This window comes from Canis aureus, chromosome 23 (genome assembly GCF_053574225.1).
Source record: "Canis aureus isolate CA01 chromosome 23, VMU_Caureus_v.1.0, whole genome shotgun sequence".
NCBI lineage: Eukaryota > Metazoa > Chordata > Mammalia > Carnivora > Canidae > Canis > Canis aureus.
This window is the reverse complement of record NC_135633.1, coordinates 1,937,294-1,950,086: the sequence shown is the minus strand read 5'-3', so window position 1 is coordinate 1,950,086 and position 12,793 is coordinate 1,937,294. Positions and strand designations below refer to the sequence as shown.

Genomic DNA, 12,793 nt, shown 5'->3' with positions numbered 1-12,793 from the left:
CAGTCTCACGACCCCGAGGTCACGACCTGAGCCAAAACCAAGAGGCGGACGCCTGCCCCACTGTGCCACCCGGCCTCCACGTTCGTTTATCCATCACGTGTCTATATGTGTCAGTCGTTGTGCTAAGTGCTAGAGATTCAGAGTGAAAGCCAGACAGTCAGATCCTCGGGAGCGTCCTAGGCCGGTGGGACCGGGGAACCGTAGGGACAGCCGAGTGAAGACTCTTGTAGAGCAGCGTGATGACCTGTGCCGAGGCCCTGCGGGAGGTGTGTGTGCGGACAGAAGGAAGAACTGATGCAAAGGAGGTAACGGCTCCCGAAAGGTCTTTGAGACACTCTCTGCAGTTTGGAAGGGGCTGAAGGAAGACAGCAAGGGGTAAAGAGGGAAAAGGACAGACTGGATTTGGTCCTCAGTTACTGAAGTCTGGCTGGCCCCTCTGGTCTGCGCGCTCTCCCCTAACGTAGATGCTGACTGGGCTGACGTGCCCAAGGTGTAGATTCACTACCATCTCACCCCCCGCCCCATCGTTTCTGGCTTGTCCCATCCAATCGTGAGGAATCATCACGTACAACCCCTTGCCAAGTCAGAGTCCGGAAGTTTATGCTTGCTTCTATGGGTTAGTTCATTGAAAAGTCAAGGATTTCAGATAACTTCTAAACAAATTCCTCGGAGGAGAAAAGCTAAAAATCCCATAGTTTTGTCTAATAGCATGTAAAGCCAAACAAGCCAACTTTCTGAAAGCTAAGTGAGGCCTTCAAACCAAGATCTCTGCTGTCTTTAGTTAAAAAACAAAAAACAGAAAAAACCTCAGGCACAATCCAGGCCTAAAGAGGAGATTATGTGGGAAAGTTCAGTGAAAAGGAAAAATACATTTAAGCCTGAAAAGATCCTTGCTGAGAAATGAGCCCAAATATAGCAATACGTTCTCTCCTTTGGACTCTGCCCTTCTCCCCTGATGGCTCACCAAATTCCTCAGACGTTGGCTTCTGGATGCGTGAGGGGCTCCATGCTTTTTATTAATGTTATTTAGTCACATGGGATAATTATTGGTCGTTTGCACGTTGCAGACTCTCAATAATGCACTGTGAAAATAAATGATGAGTGAGTGAGCAAAAGACAGAGGGAAGCACAGGCGAATTTCCTGGGGGCTATTGGAGCCACAGGTATCATGAGGACAGGGTCAGGGTGTTACTGCCCCTTGTGGCCACCAAAGAGCTTTATGGGCACATAATCAGGGCCCTATTGGACACACTACAGGGCTCACTGAATATTTAGTGAGCGCTTCAATTTCATGGTTTGTGTCCCTCCTGGGTTAATGGTTTCTACAGCAAAACAGCACTAAGGGAAAACCAATGTATTAGTTGTAAAAAATATATATAAGTAAATAATGATATAAGCATGGGGTTGAGGCTCATCCAGTTTCCTGACTCTCTAGACTGCCTTTACCTCTGTCTCTGATCTGTGCAATCTATATACCTTTCCCTGGAAATTCAGATCTTTCCAAAATAGGAGGCTGTAAACTGCAGGACCTATCCTGATCTTTCTTTGCCAAATACCTCTGAACCTCCTTCCCCCTCTTGATTGAGATCTTTCCCATTCAGTTCAAGGGAGTCAGTACCAGGCACTGCCTCTGTACTTGACAGTGAGCTGGGCGTTGAGTGTCATAAAGGGGAAGCTGAAGACTCAAGTCTCTGCTCTTCAGAATTTTGTAGCCCAGTTTGGTGATAAGGGCACAAAGTTAACAACTGGGGAACAGCTAGCAGGAACTGTGATAAAGAGCTAAATTGTATTTTAGAGTTCAGAGAAAGGACAAATTTTAACAAAGGGGAGTGAATATTCCTTGATTTTCTTTAGTTTTTCACCCCTAGTCCCCTCTCCTGGTGGCTCCAATGGATGCAAATATTAGTGTTTGCTTCATGCACTAAGATTCTTAAATCTAATGACATTTTGTCACACAATTTGAATTCTCAGTACCTATAGAAACTCTAATAAGTGTGTATGTCAGGTTGAGGAGAACTTAATTTCAGTCAGTGCCCAAGAAAAGAGAGAGAATGACAGTCTACACACGTTGAACAGTCTACACAGTTTGTTCTCTTTTTAAAGAAAAAATAAATTTGTTTGTTTTCTTTGTGGATACATGCATCTCACTGGAGTGTAAGCCCTCTGAGTGCAGGGACAACCATTTATCAATCTTGCATCCAAATTCTTAAATATCTAACAGAGCACTCAATAGTATTTATTGAATTATATCATAAAAAATTGAGCAACTGTGTTAGTGACTATCAAAGAAATGACAATCTCTCAAATCCCTGTAATCCCATTCCTGACTCTATTTGTCCTTTCCTTCGGTATCGACCTCACTAACATTTCCCCATCTGGTCCAGGTAGCTCCATAATTAGAGATTCGTTAGTCTATGCAAGCACCGCCTACTTCCCAGGGCCCTTTCATTAAAGGCAATAGTTCTTGGACTAATGATCTAGGAAATACCCAACATCCAATTATTCATCCACTTCAGATTCTTCGTGATATAGAAAAGTCCCCACAAAGAGCATTCGCGGGTACCTAGATATTATGCAGGACCTACATTCTGCACTGTCTTGCCCTATTTTTTTTTTTTTTTTTTTTTTACTATTTCTCAACTTTTCTGATCTTAGCTACCTCTTATTTCTTCACTTAGGATTGATGCATTTCCCATTCTAGGAGGTGGAGGGAGTAGTCAGAGTGGTGGAGGAGGCGGCTCTAGACTCTGTGTGTTTTTGCATCTTGACTCTGCTATATGACCATGGGCAACTTATTTAACTTGTCCATTCCTACCTCACAGGCTTGATAGGAGTAAGCGAGACTTTTGCCCCTCACATGACCTCGGGCATTCTCCTTTGCTTCAGGTTCACACCCATTCCATGGTCTGCTGGTCTCAGGAGATCTGTTTGCTGCTGCCCTGCCCTTAGGCCCTTCTTCGGTGTAACTGGTATTCCCTTGCTTCTCCTGACTCTGAGCCTTATCTTGTCCTCTTTTTCTGGGTAAAGTGGGAAAGTCTGTGTTTGTTACAAAGGATAATAGTTCTTGAGGAGTGTTTCAGACATCTAGTGAACATACACACACACAATAAAGGTCATTGTAACTTCTAGGTATGGCACTTTCCTACTTCCTTTTCCCTAATAAAAGGTCTTTGTAACTAACTATAGAAATGGTGTGATTTCTAACCTAAAGAAATATTAGGAATATTTTCAGCAAAAGCTAAAAACCAGAACTACTTTTCCCTTAGTTCTCTTTATTCTTTGGTTGACACTAATCTTTCAATTTCCATGCCAAGATTTGACGTTGATCAAAATCATGGCCAATCCAGATGCTTTCCATAACCTGAAGTCTATAACAGTTAATATCAGTGTCTCTTCCCAACTTTCCAGCACTTGACAAAATAATTTTTAGAGTGACCACTGAATGAGTGATCAGATATCATTTTGAGTTGTGACTTTACAGTCTGGAGAAATCATAGCATGATCACAAAGACATTTTGGGGAATTTCAGGCACCAGGAACTGTAAATACCAAGGACCCTTGAAAGCTTCAGCCTCCCAGTTCTTTATGTGGCAAGTCTGGGAACTGGGGCTTCAGCAATCATTATGGGAAAGGTAAGAAGAGAGGGGTGTTCTATGCGATTCTGACAGAATGCCAAATTGGAATTTAACTTTGCTGATGCATGTGGTATTCCGGGTAGAGCAATTATCCTTTTAGTTAAAAGTAATAAATATATTTTTGTTTAAAGGACAGGTGGTTGGGATTGCTATTTTTTGCCTGTGGCAAGCCCATAATGTAAACCAATGTGGTCTGGATGGGAGGAAATAATCAAATACCATGCTGAGATCCTAATCCCTTAGGAACAGAGGCCCACGATATAGAAACTCAGGTAGTGGCTGTGAATGGTTACACAGCTACTAAGAAGCAGAGACGGGATTCAAACCCAGGGCTGTAAGATCCCACACACTGTCCTCTTACTACTACTCTGCATTGCTTCATTCTGAAATGGATTCTAGAGCCAAGAATAATCTCAATCAGCTTCTGACCCAACTATTTCCTTTTAAAAAGAAGGAGATAAGAACTAAGAAATGCCCATTTACTTGAATTGAAAATTTCACCTTAGAAAATACTTAGTCTACATCTTAAGGTGGAGGTGGGGGTGTATCCAACAACCTTGGCTTGAAGGCTTGGAGGTGATCCTCTGCATTAGTGGATTTCCATATTTAATTTTTAAAATATTTTTCACGGATGCCTGGTCTCTTCGAATGGATTTGATCCTGTGGATCTGTAATGTGAGCAATTTTTTTTTTTAATGCTTTCGATGTGCTCTCCTCTTCTGATTTTCAGTATATATGACTTCCTCACTGGTAAGTTCAGGAGCTACATCTATTACACATTTCAGCAAGAATGATAAGAAAGATAAAATTCAGCTTCTGACATCCCAATTAGGGATTTTCAGAGCTTTAACAATACAATAGTCTTTATGCCCAAGTTTGTTAAGAGAAACTAATATACTGAATGTCTTTTATCATCACATCCCCCCCCCAATCTCACCTATTAACATAATAATAGTCCAGCCTGGGAGGCTTGATTATAGAGTTTTACAGACGTCCTTAATATATAGGAAGATCAAGGTGGAAATACTCATATCATCTGGAGGAATTTGAAGAGAAGGAGGAGAGGCAGAGGTAGGAGCAGCAGATGGTCAGCCATGTGTCCCACTCTTCCTCCTTTAGGATGAGACATCAGAGGAAAGAAGAATGTTAGACGAGTAAGAGGAAATGCTGAGGGCTACGAGATGTCTGCTCCCTTTTTACTTAGGGTACTGGAAGGTGATTTCCTTATAGGCCATCTAGCCCTCTTGCACCTAAGCATCACCGTTTGGTTAAGTGGATGGGAAAGCCTGAGTGTAGCCCTCTCAAACTATCCTTATTTTTCCATGAAGCTTAGGTAGGAGCCAGAATGTCCCACATGTCTCTGACATAGAATGTGGAGGTTACTGGAGATGTTGTCTGGGGAGTTTGCCAGAAGGGATTCCTGGCATAAAGGAAAAAAGTGGTAAAAAAAAAAAAAAAAAAAAAAAAAAAAAAAAGAAGGAAAAGTGTCCTATAGTCAAGAACTTCATGGGAGGAACAGCTGACTTGATGGAGTTTCCACATCATCTGTAGTTAAGTCAGCATGGAAGATATCACACCCTGACCAGGTTAAAGAACAGACTATGAGTTTTGCAAGTTGTACAAAGTTTGGCATCGAATGTCAACAGAACACTCGGGAATAAGGCTAGTCTTGTGTCAGTGGTCATTAATCCAGGGAGCAGCCAATACACATAACTGCAGTAGATACAAGTAAGAAGCCCAAGGGTACCACGTGCACTACTCACCCCGTTTTACCATGAAGTCATAGACACCACAAACACTCTAAAACCCAGGTACCATCTTGGACAGGAGTTGAATGAAGAGACAGAAATGAAGACTTAGAATTTTATTATAAAGAGATTGATAGGGGATACCTGGGTGGTTTAGTGCCTGCCTTTGGCCCGGGGCGCGATCCTGGAGTCCTGGGATCGAGTCCCGCGTCGGGCTCCCTGCATGGAGCCTGTTTCTCCCTCTACCTGTGTCTCTGCCCCTCTCTCTCTCTCCCTATGTCTATCATAAATAAATAAATAAATAAATAAATAAATAAATAAATAAATAAATAAAAACAACAACAAAAAACCCCCAAAGAGATTGATAATTTACTTAAAGTTCTTATCAGGGATCAGCAAACTATTTTTTTTTTTTTTTTACCAAGAGCTAAGTAACAAATGTTTTAGACTCTGAACTATACAGACACTGTTGCCACTACTCAACTCTGCCCTTGTAGCCCCAAAACAGCCGCAAATAATATACATAGTGTTCCAATAAAACTTTACTCATATAAATAAGTAGTGGGCTTACAGGCCCTAGTTTCCCAACCTCTGGTTTACATCATTGTATCACACTAAGTTTCTTGGATTCGACTAAAGATAATTTTCCCCTAGGGGTATTGAAGGAAGATGAAATTAAACATAGAAGGAATTGGCATTTTCTTTGCCCATCTTCGTGCAATATGAATAAAATTTTGGTTCCTTTTATAGTGAAAGGGGAGAGGCAGTCTTAGTGTAAAGAGGAATGGTTTGGGTTTTTTTTTTTCCCCTCCCTAAAGTCTTCAGTCAGGAGGAATGTGGGGCTATGAGAAGCTAGTAAGGGAAGCCAGGGTCTGGATGGAAGAGGGAGGGAAAAGAGCAGCTGACCACAGAGAACAGAGCGGAGAGTCTGTGTCTCTTGGTCTCTTTGCCAGGAGCCCTCAAAATACAGGCAAAAGGAGACCTGGGCGGGGCAATCGCTTTCAGTAACAGCCATAATTATGATAACGAGAGTGATAATAATAATTACCACTGCAGTGTCAGGATGAGCTAGGTTACGCTGCAGTAACAAACACTTCTGAAGTGTCAGTGGCTTAAAGCAAAAATGATTTATTCCTCATTCACTCTCCTTGTTTGTCAAGAGCCAGCTAGGGGCTCCTCTCCTTCACACTGTCCCGGAGCTCCTTCCAGGACCCAGGCACTCGACAGGCCACTATCTGGAGCGTCACCGGGTGCAGAGGTGCAGTAACAGTGATAAAGTACAAACCGGCCACTCCTGGAAGTGCCACACCTTACTTCTGCTCACATTTCATTGCCTGAAAGTAGTCACATGACTAAGCCCCACTTCAAAGGGCAAAAGAAGATTGCTCCTTCACCAGGGAGGAAAAATTATTATTAATGAAAAGCAATTCAACCTGCCTCAATTACTATTGCCAGGTGATGACACGCTGAGCATTGTGCAAAGCACAATCTAATTTTATCACTCAGAGACCCCATTAGATAGACATCATCAACACCTTACTAATGAGAAAGTTGAACAACTTGGGAATTAACAGCTCATTCATTCAGCCAGTAGATGGGGAAGGTTTAAACTCAGGCCTAATTTCATAGCTTATACTCCTAAATACTATATTACACTGTCCTAATCATTTGTAGTATCTAGATTAGGGATCACAAACTCAAATGTGTTCAGTGGCGAGGCAGTTAATGCAAATTTTTTGAAGTAGTTTGGACATAAAACAATTTAGGGCAAATTGCAAAGTCCACGTGACGTCTACAGTGGGTAGTCATGATTCATCTTAAACCGATCCTTGCTATCTAAAATTATGCCCATTATTGTTAGATCTCCAGATTCTTTAAAAAGTCCTCAGAAATTTGAATTTTTACGTGTAATTTCCCGATTCCAAAATGTTAAGAACAAACGGAGATTAAAAAATTATGCACTAAATAAAATAAACCTACGGGCCAAACATGCCCCATAGAACAATAGTTTACAATCCCTTAACTACGTCTTCTGGTGGAGCCTAACCGGTTTGCTGGGAAAACACTAAATTGCGACTAATCTGCTCATGTCACTAGTTGGATAAGGCCCACGCCCGTGTGTGATCTCTGGTAAGCAGCAGAAAAGAGCAGCGTGGAAACGTCTGAATACTGAATTCAAATGATTGTGATCAAGCCTTATAACTGTTTGTAGACGTTGGGGACAACGTTTGTGAATACACATTTGATTTTGAGCCAATTCAAATGTTTAAGGAGCCATGGAGCAATTTTCGCTTGCAAGCTGCCGCCCCGCAGCACGCACTAACTCGGTCTTTCCCTGGCCAGGCCCTCCCTCGGGGGGCCTTCCCCAGGAGGGGTGTTCAGCGCCCTGCTGCCCCCCAAGCTAGGCAGCCGCCGTGCGTGAGTTACAAGAGCACAAGTGGAAGGGCCGGTCCAGGGCGCAGGTGGCCTCGTCGCATCAGCTTCTCTATACGTAGGACCGGGGTCGGCTGCAAGGTCAGCCGGGAGCGGCCCTTCCCGGGAAGGTGGCAGCTGGAGCTTTGGAGGCTTTGGGGGTCTGGGACTTCTTACCTGGGGGGTCAGGTATGTTTCTTTTGGGGGCAGAGCTATTACTTGTATCAAACTCTCAAATAGGTCTTGCGGCCTCCAAAATACCGTCAACGCTTTTGAGCTGGAAAATCATTAAGAAGCGTATGGAAGTGCGGCCATCCCGGGCCATCCTTCCTAAAAAAGGCATTTAAGGCCGGAAGGTTTACTGACCTTTAAACATAAGCCATAGTTTCTTGATGCTTTTCTTTACCTGGAATGCTCTTTCTGGCCATCTCTGTCTAGCCAATTCCTCTCTTTAAAAGCAAAGCAAAAACAAAACCAGAAACGAATTCATAGAGAGTTTTCCAATTCCTTCACAGGACGGCTTTAACTCCTTTGAGTTCTGAGAACGTTTTCTTTGCGGCTCTCTGATGCCACTACTATTGTGCCTCTTTCACACCGTGTGCGTGTGCGTGTGCGTGTGCGCACGCGTGTTATATTATTTATTTACAGAATGGTAAGGTCCACGCGGGTAGCAAGCGCATCTTATTCAACTGGAAATCACGGGTGGTTGCTGGCACATATGTTTCAAACCCAACTTAGTATTTGCCGGTTTGAATTGAAATTTGCTGTCTGGTTGGATCCATAAGTCATTTGCTGTGGTCGATAAACTATTGCAGGTTCTTGACGTACAAAAAGTGACTGAGGCATGTCAGGGGATGAGGTACGTGGGTGCTCTTCAGGGTTTCCTTGAAGAATCGCCGGGAAGAAGAGTGTGCTGTGACTCTCACACCTAGAACAGAACCTGGTACACGGTAGATCCGCAACAGATGTTGGTTCTATGAGGGACTGACTATGTGGACGTACCTGTAAGTTATCCTTGTTTTAGGATTTATTGACACTGTCAACTTGTAACTTTGTTCTTTTCTACTACGTACCTATCCATCCACCCAAGGAACCTTTATTTTTATGCAGGTGTTAGTCTGATTCCAGAAATGCAATTCAGGACACTCGGGTGGCTCAGCGGTTGAGCATCTGCATCTGGTTCAGGTCGTGATCCCAGGTCCTGGGATCGAGTCCCACATTGGGCTCCCTATGGGGAGCCTGCTTCTCCCTCTGCCTCTCTCATGAATAAATAAATAGAACCTAAAAAAAGAAAGAAAGGAAGAAAAGAAAGAAAGAAAGAAAGAAAGAAAGAAAGAAAGAAAGAAAGAAAGAAAGAAAGAAAGAAAGGAGAAAGAAAAGAAGTGCAGTCCCCTGCAGGGTACCATGGCAGGGCCATACTTTCACTTGGTGTAGACGGAGGTTTCCACATCTCTATGGGATATCCTTATCCCTTAACCACTTCCTTTTATAATCACCAACAAATAGGCTCCCTCTCAACTCTGCAAGTCCTTCTGGGCGTAAGTCTGAATGGTCATCAGACTGCTGTCGGTCCTAGGAAACCTAGGCCGCAGAATGGGGTACCAAGATGTCTTTCCTCTGTAATCAGTTGGAATCCAGGGACTCCTCCTAGCTGAGGAGAGGTTCAATCAGCGAGGTGAGGAGCACCATTAAGGGATAAAACCAAAGCACTGTTTTGGGTCTGGCCAATCAAACAGGATGGACGTGATACAGTGACGTTGACCTCCGTACGCATCTTACAGATGTACACAGACGGGTCCCTTTCCGTGTCGCTGGCTTCATGATACGTACCGGCTTAATTTCCTAGGTCTTCCTTTTGTAACCAACGAGCACATACCTTTTCGTTGAGGATAACACCGAATGCCTCTCCTGTGTTGGTCTTGCAATGTCTACTCTTTCTTGGTATTGATAGCACCCTAGAATCAGTCAGGGCAGGGGTGTCGGTTGTCAGTACCACAACTCTGCCATATATTCCAAAGTCTGTGAGACGCAGAATAAACCCCTTGGAAGTGGGGATTCTGAGACTCTTGATTCTCAGCACACACATAGGAGAGTTCTACTCCTTACAAGAACCGTGAGTGGCCTCCCTGGTCTGGGCGTATCCTCTGTGACCTCTGGGAGCCCTCACGGCACCTAACCCTGTGCCAGTGTGTGATGAAGTCCCACCAGCTTTGCAATAACGGGCCAGTCCCGGAACCCGTTTAAGACTAATCTGTCTTCCTCTTCTGCCCTGAACCAACCCTTTATAATTCTTTAAAAAATATATTAAGATAATAGCAGCGATTCCCGAAGGTCTTTTGGATCGTCCTGAACGCCCTCAGACCCCAGGGGTAGGATGATAAGGGAGCCCCGACCAGGAAGGCAGGACGCCGTGCTTCCGCTTCAACGTGAGCCAACAGCTGAGGATGCTAACTCGTGAGTCGTCCTACCTTTCCGGGATGGTTTCCTTATTCGTAAAACGAGGGGCTCAGATTAGATTTCCTCAGGGCGCTTCCATAGTTCACATTCTGCGAATCTATTGCTGAGACACCCGCAGCCTTATGCCTAAGCCCGCCGAGCGTGGCCCGTCACGGGGAGCTCATTGTATTTCAGGTGTTTTCCTCCATATTGAATTAAATCCCTCATTTATCTTTGCCTCTGCCTCATCCCTCCCACAACTTTATTTTAGGTTGTAAAGTTTGCTGCCAGGGTTTTTTTTTTTTTTTCTATTCTTTTTAACCTAAAGTAGTAAAAGAGTTGCTATGACAACGGAGTAATTTTCTTGGATGGTCACATTCAATTTGCTTAAGTAGATATTAGGAGCGCAACATGTTTCATTAGCTCCGGGGCCCTTGGGACGTAACACTGAAGTGCTGGGCAGACCAGAGCTTCAGGTTAAGCCCGTTGAAACCTGGGTCTATTGACTGTGTAGAGATGACATTTTCTTTATAGGGCCGGTGTCTTAGTTGCTTAGACCTGGTAAGTACCAAAAGTAATTACTAAAGGAAATTGTAAGAAGATCTGCTACTTTAGCTAACAAAAAAAGAAATGGAAGGAAAACTTTAAGCACGGTGCTGGATAGCATAAATCAGAAAGTAAATAGCCAAGATATTAAAAAATATGTTTTCTATCTGTTTGTTTATTTTGCTTTTATATGAAAGAGGAAAACAGACCTTTATCTAAATTAAAGTTTAGATTCCCAAAGGCAGTATATTAAGTAGATGGAAATTATATGCAACTGATACCCGACAGTAAGGAGATAGAATGGAATTGGCCATTTGAGTAAAATGCTAATTCTAATTAATAAACATAAGGATGATACAAATAAATACTAATATTATTATAATAGTAGTAGCAGTGAACATTTTTTAATGTTTTCAATATGCCAGATATTGTGTCCATGAAAAATATATGGAATTTGTTATTATTATTATTTCGGCTTTACAAATATTATTATTATTTCAGCTTTACAACGTAAGGATGATATAAATAAATACTAATATTATTATAATAGTAGTAGCAGTGAACATTTTTTAATGTTTTCAATATGCCAGATATTATGTTCATGAAAAATATATGGAATCTGTTATTATTATTATTATTATTATTATTATTATTATTATTTCAGCTTTATACATACGGGAAATGGAGACTTAGATTAATAACCTGCCCAAAGTCATGGCTGTTAAGTGGGCAAGCTGAGTGGCAAATTTAGGGTGATTTCACTCTCACCCGTTACACTCAGCCATATTCAGGACGTGCATAATCCGAACACGGTACCCTGCCACTGCCCAGACCTTTGAGGATGAGGTTTTAAGATGCCTTGAAGGACTGTGTTAATGGTGTGTATGTTGTGTACTAACTTGGGCATGACAGGTAGAACAGGCAGGTGTCATTGCTGCGTGGACAACCCCAGGATGGTTTTATGGGATATATTGGGACATATGGAGGGAGCCTAGCCACATGCCATAGAGTGTGGAGTTTTTCCACAATTAAAGAGAAGCATGCAGGCCATCTACCGTTGAGATGGTAAGATAACCAGGAAATAGAACATATACCCATGTGCGCCCTCCCATCCACACGTAAACACTATTCGATGCACAGATTATACTTAGACACTGAGATGATTACAGGGACCCAGAATGTATTCTTTCTAGGCTCAAACCGTGGTTTTTGCACTTACAGGAAACATTAAATGTAAGACAGCAGAGCAGAGCCCGCTGTTCAGATGGGGACTTTCCTAACACAGTAGGCCAGCCCGGGCTGATAACATCTTCGAACCGTGGCTTATCTTTGTATCAGGGCAGGAGACCTCCCAGTGGGGGATGAGAACACGGGACTGAATCGGGGGGAGCTGTGTCTGTACTCCGGGTGTGCTGCTTGTTAGCTGTCACGTCTTAAGAGGGTGATTCAATTTAAACATTCTCAGTCCCCTCAGCGATGAAATGGGGACGATTTCTTACTCACCGGGCAGCAGAGCAAGGCCTACTGAGTTGTTGGTAGGCTATGGTAGCGTGGAATCACCTACCTGAAGATATGAAGCAGGTCTTTGGGGAGACGGTAGGAAAGGGGCCAGACGTGCCGGCTTTGACTTAGCGAGCTGGACATCGTGCTTGCCCTTGCAGGTCTGTTCCGCTCCTCTCCTGTTACCTGGGCACTATGCAGGTCGGTTAGGCCCCAGTTAGCCGAAGCCAAACAGCATTCTCTCCTCCCCTTTGGCACAACAGTGATGTCAGGGACGAGCAATAACCACAGGTCTAAGCCAATGAGCACATGCTGCCTGCCTGACCAAGCTTAGTCAAGTCAGAACACGGAATTATTTTATCTGTGATTAGAGAGAGGATAGGATCCCTCTCTTATTTCAAAAGATATAACGTACAACGGTAAGGTCTGGAGCCACTGCAGCCACCGGGGGAGGCATTCAGGTAGAGCGATCAAATGTAGGAAGAGAACAGTGAAGGAAACAGAGCCAGAGCCCTG

General features: G+C 43.4%; 1 protein-coding gene across 5 annotated transcripts in view; it reads left to right on the top strand.

Annotated features, from left to right (window-relative positions):
• Positions 1–12,793, top strand: part of METTL15 (methyltransferase 15, mitochondrial 12S rRNA N4-cytidine) — a 326,516-nt gene that overhangs the window by 298,422 nt on the left and 15,301 nt on the right. For all 5 annotated transcript variants that reach the window (XR_013361853.1, XR_013361855.1, XR_013361856.1 and 2 more), the window contains one exon: positions 11,999–12,061. The gene's annotated coding sequence lies outside the window, so the exon portion shown is untranslated. The remainder of the gene's footprint in view (positions 1–11,998; positions 12,062–12,793) is intronic.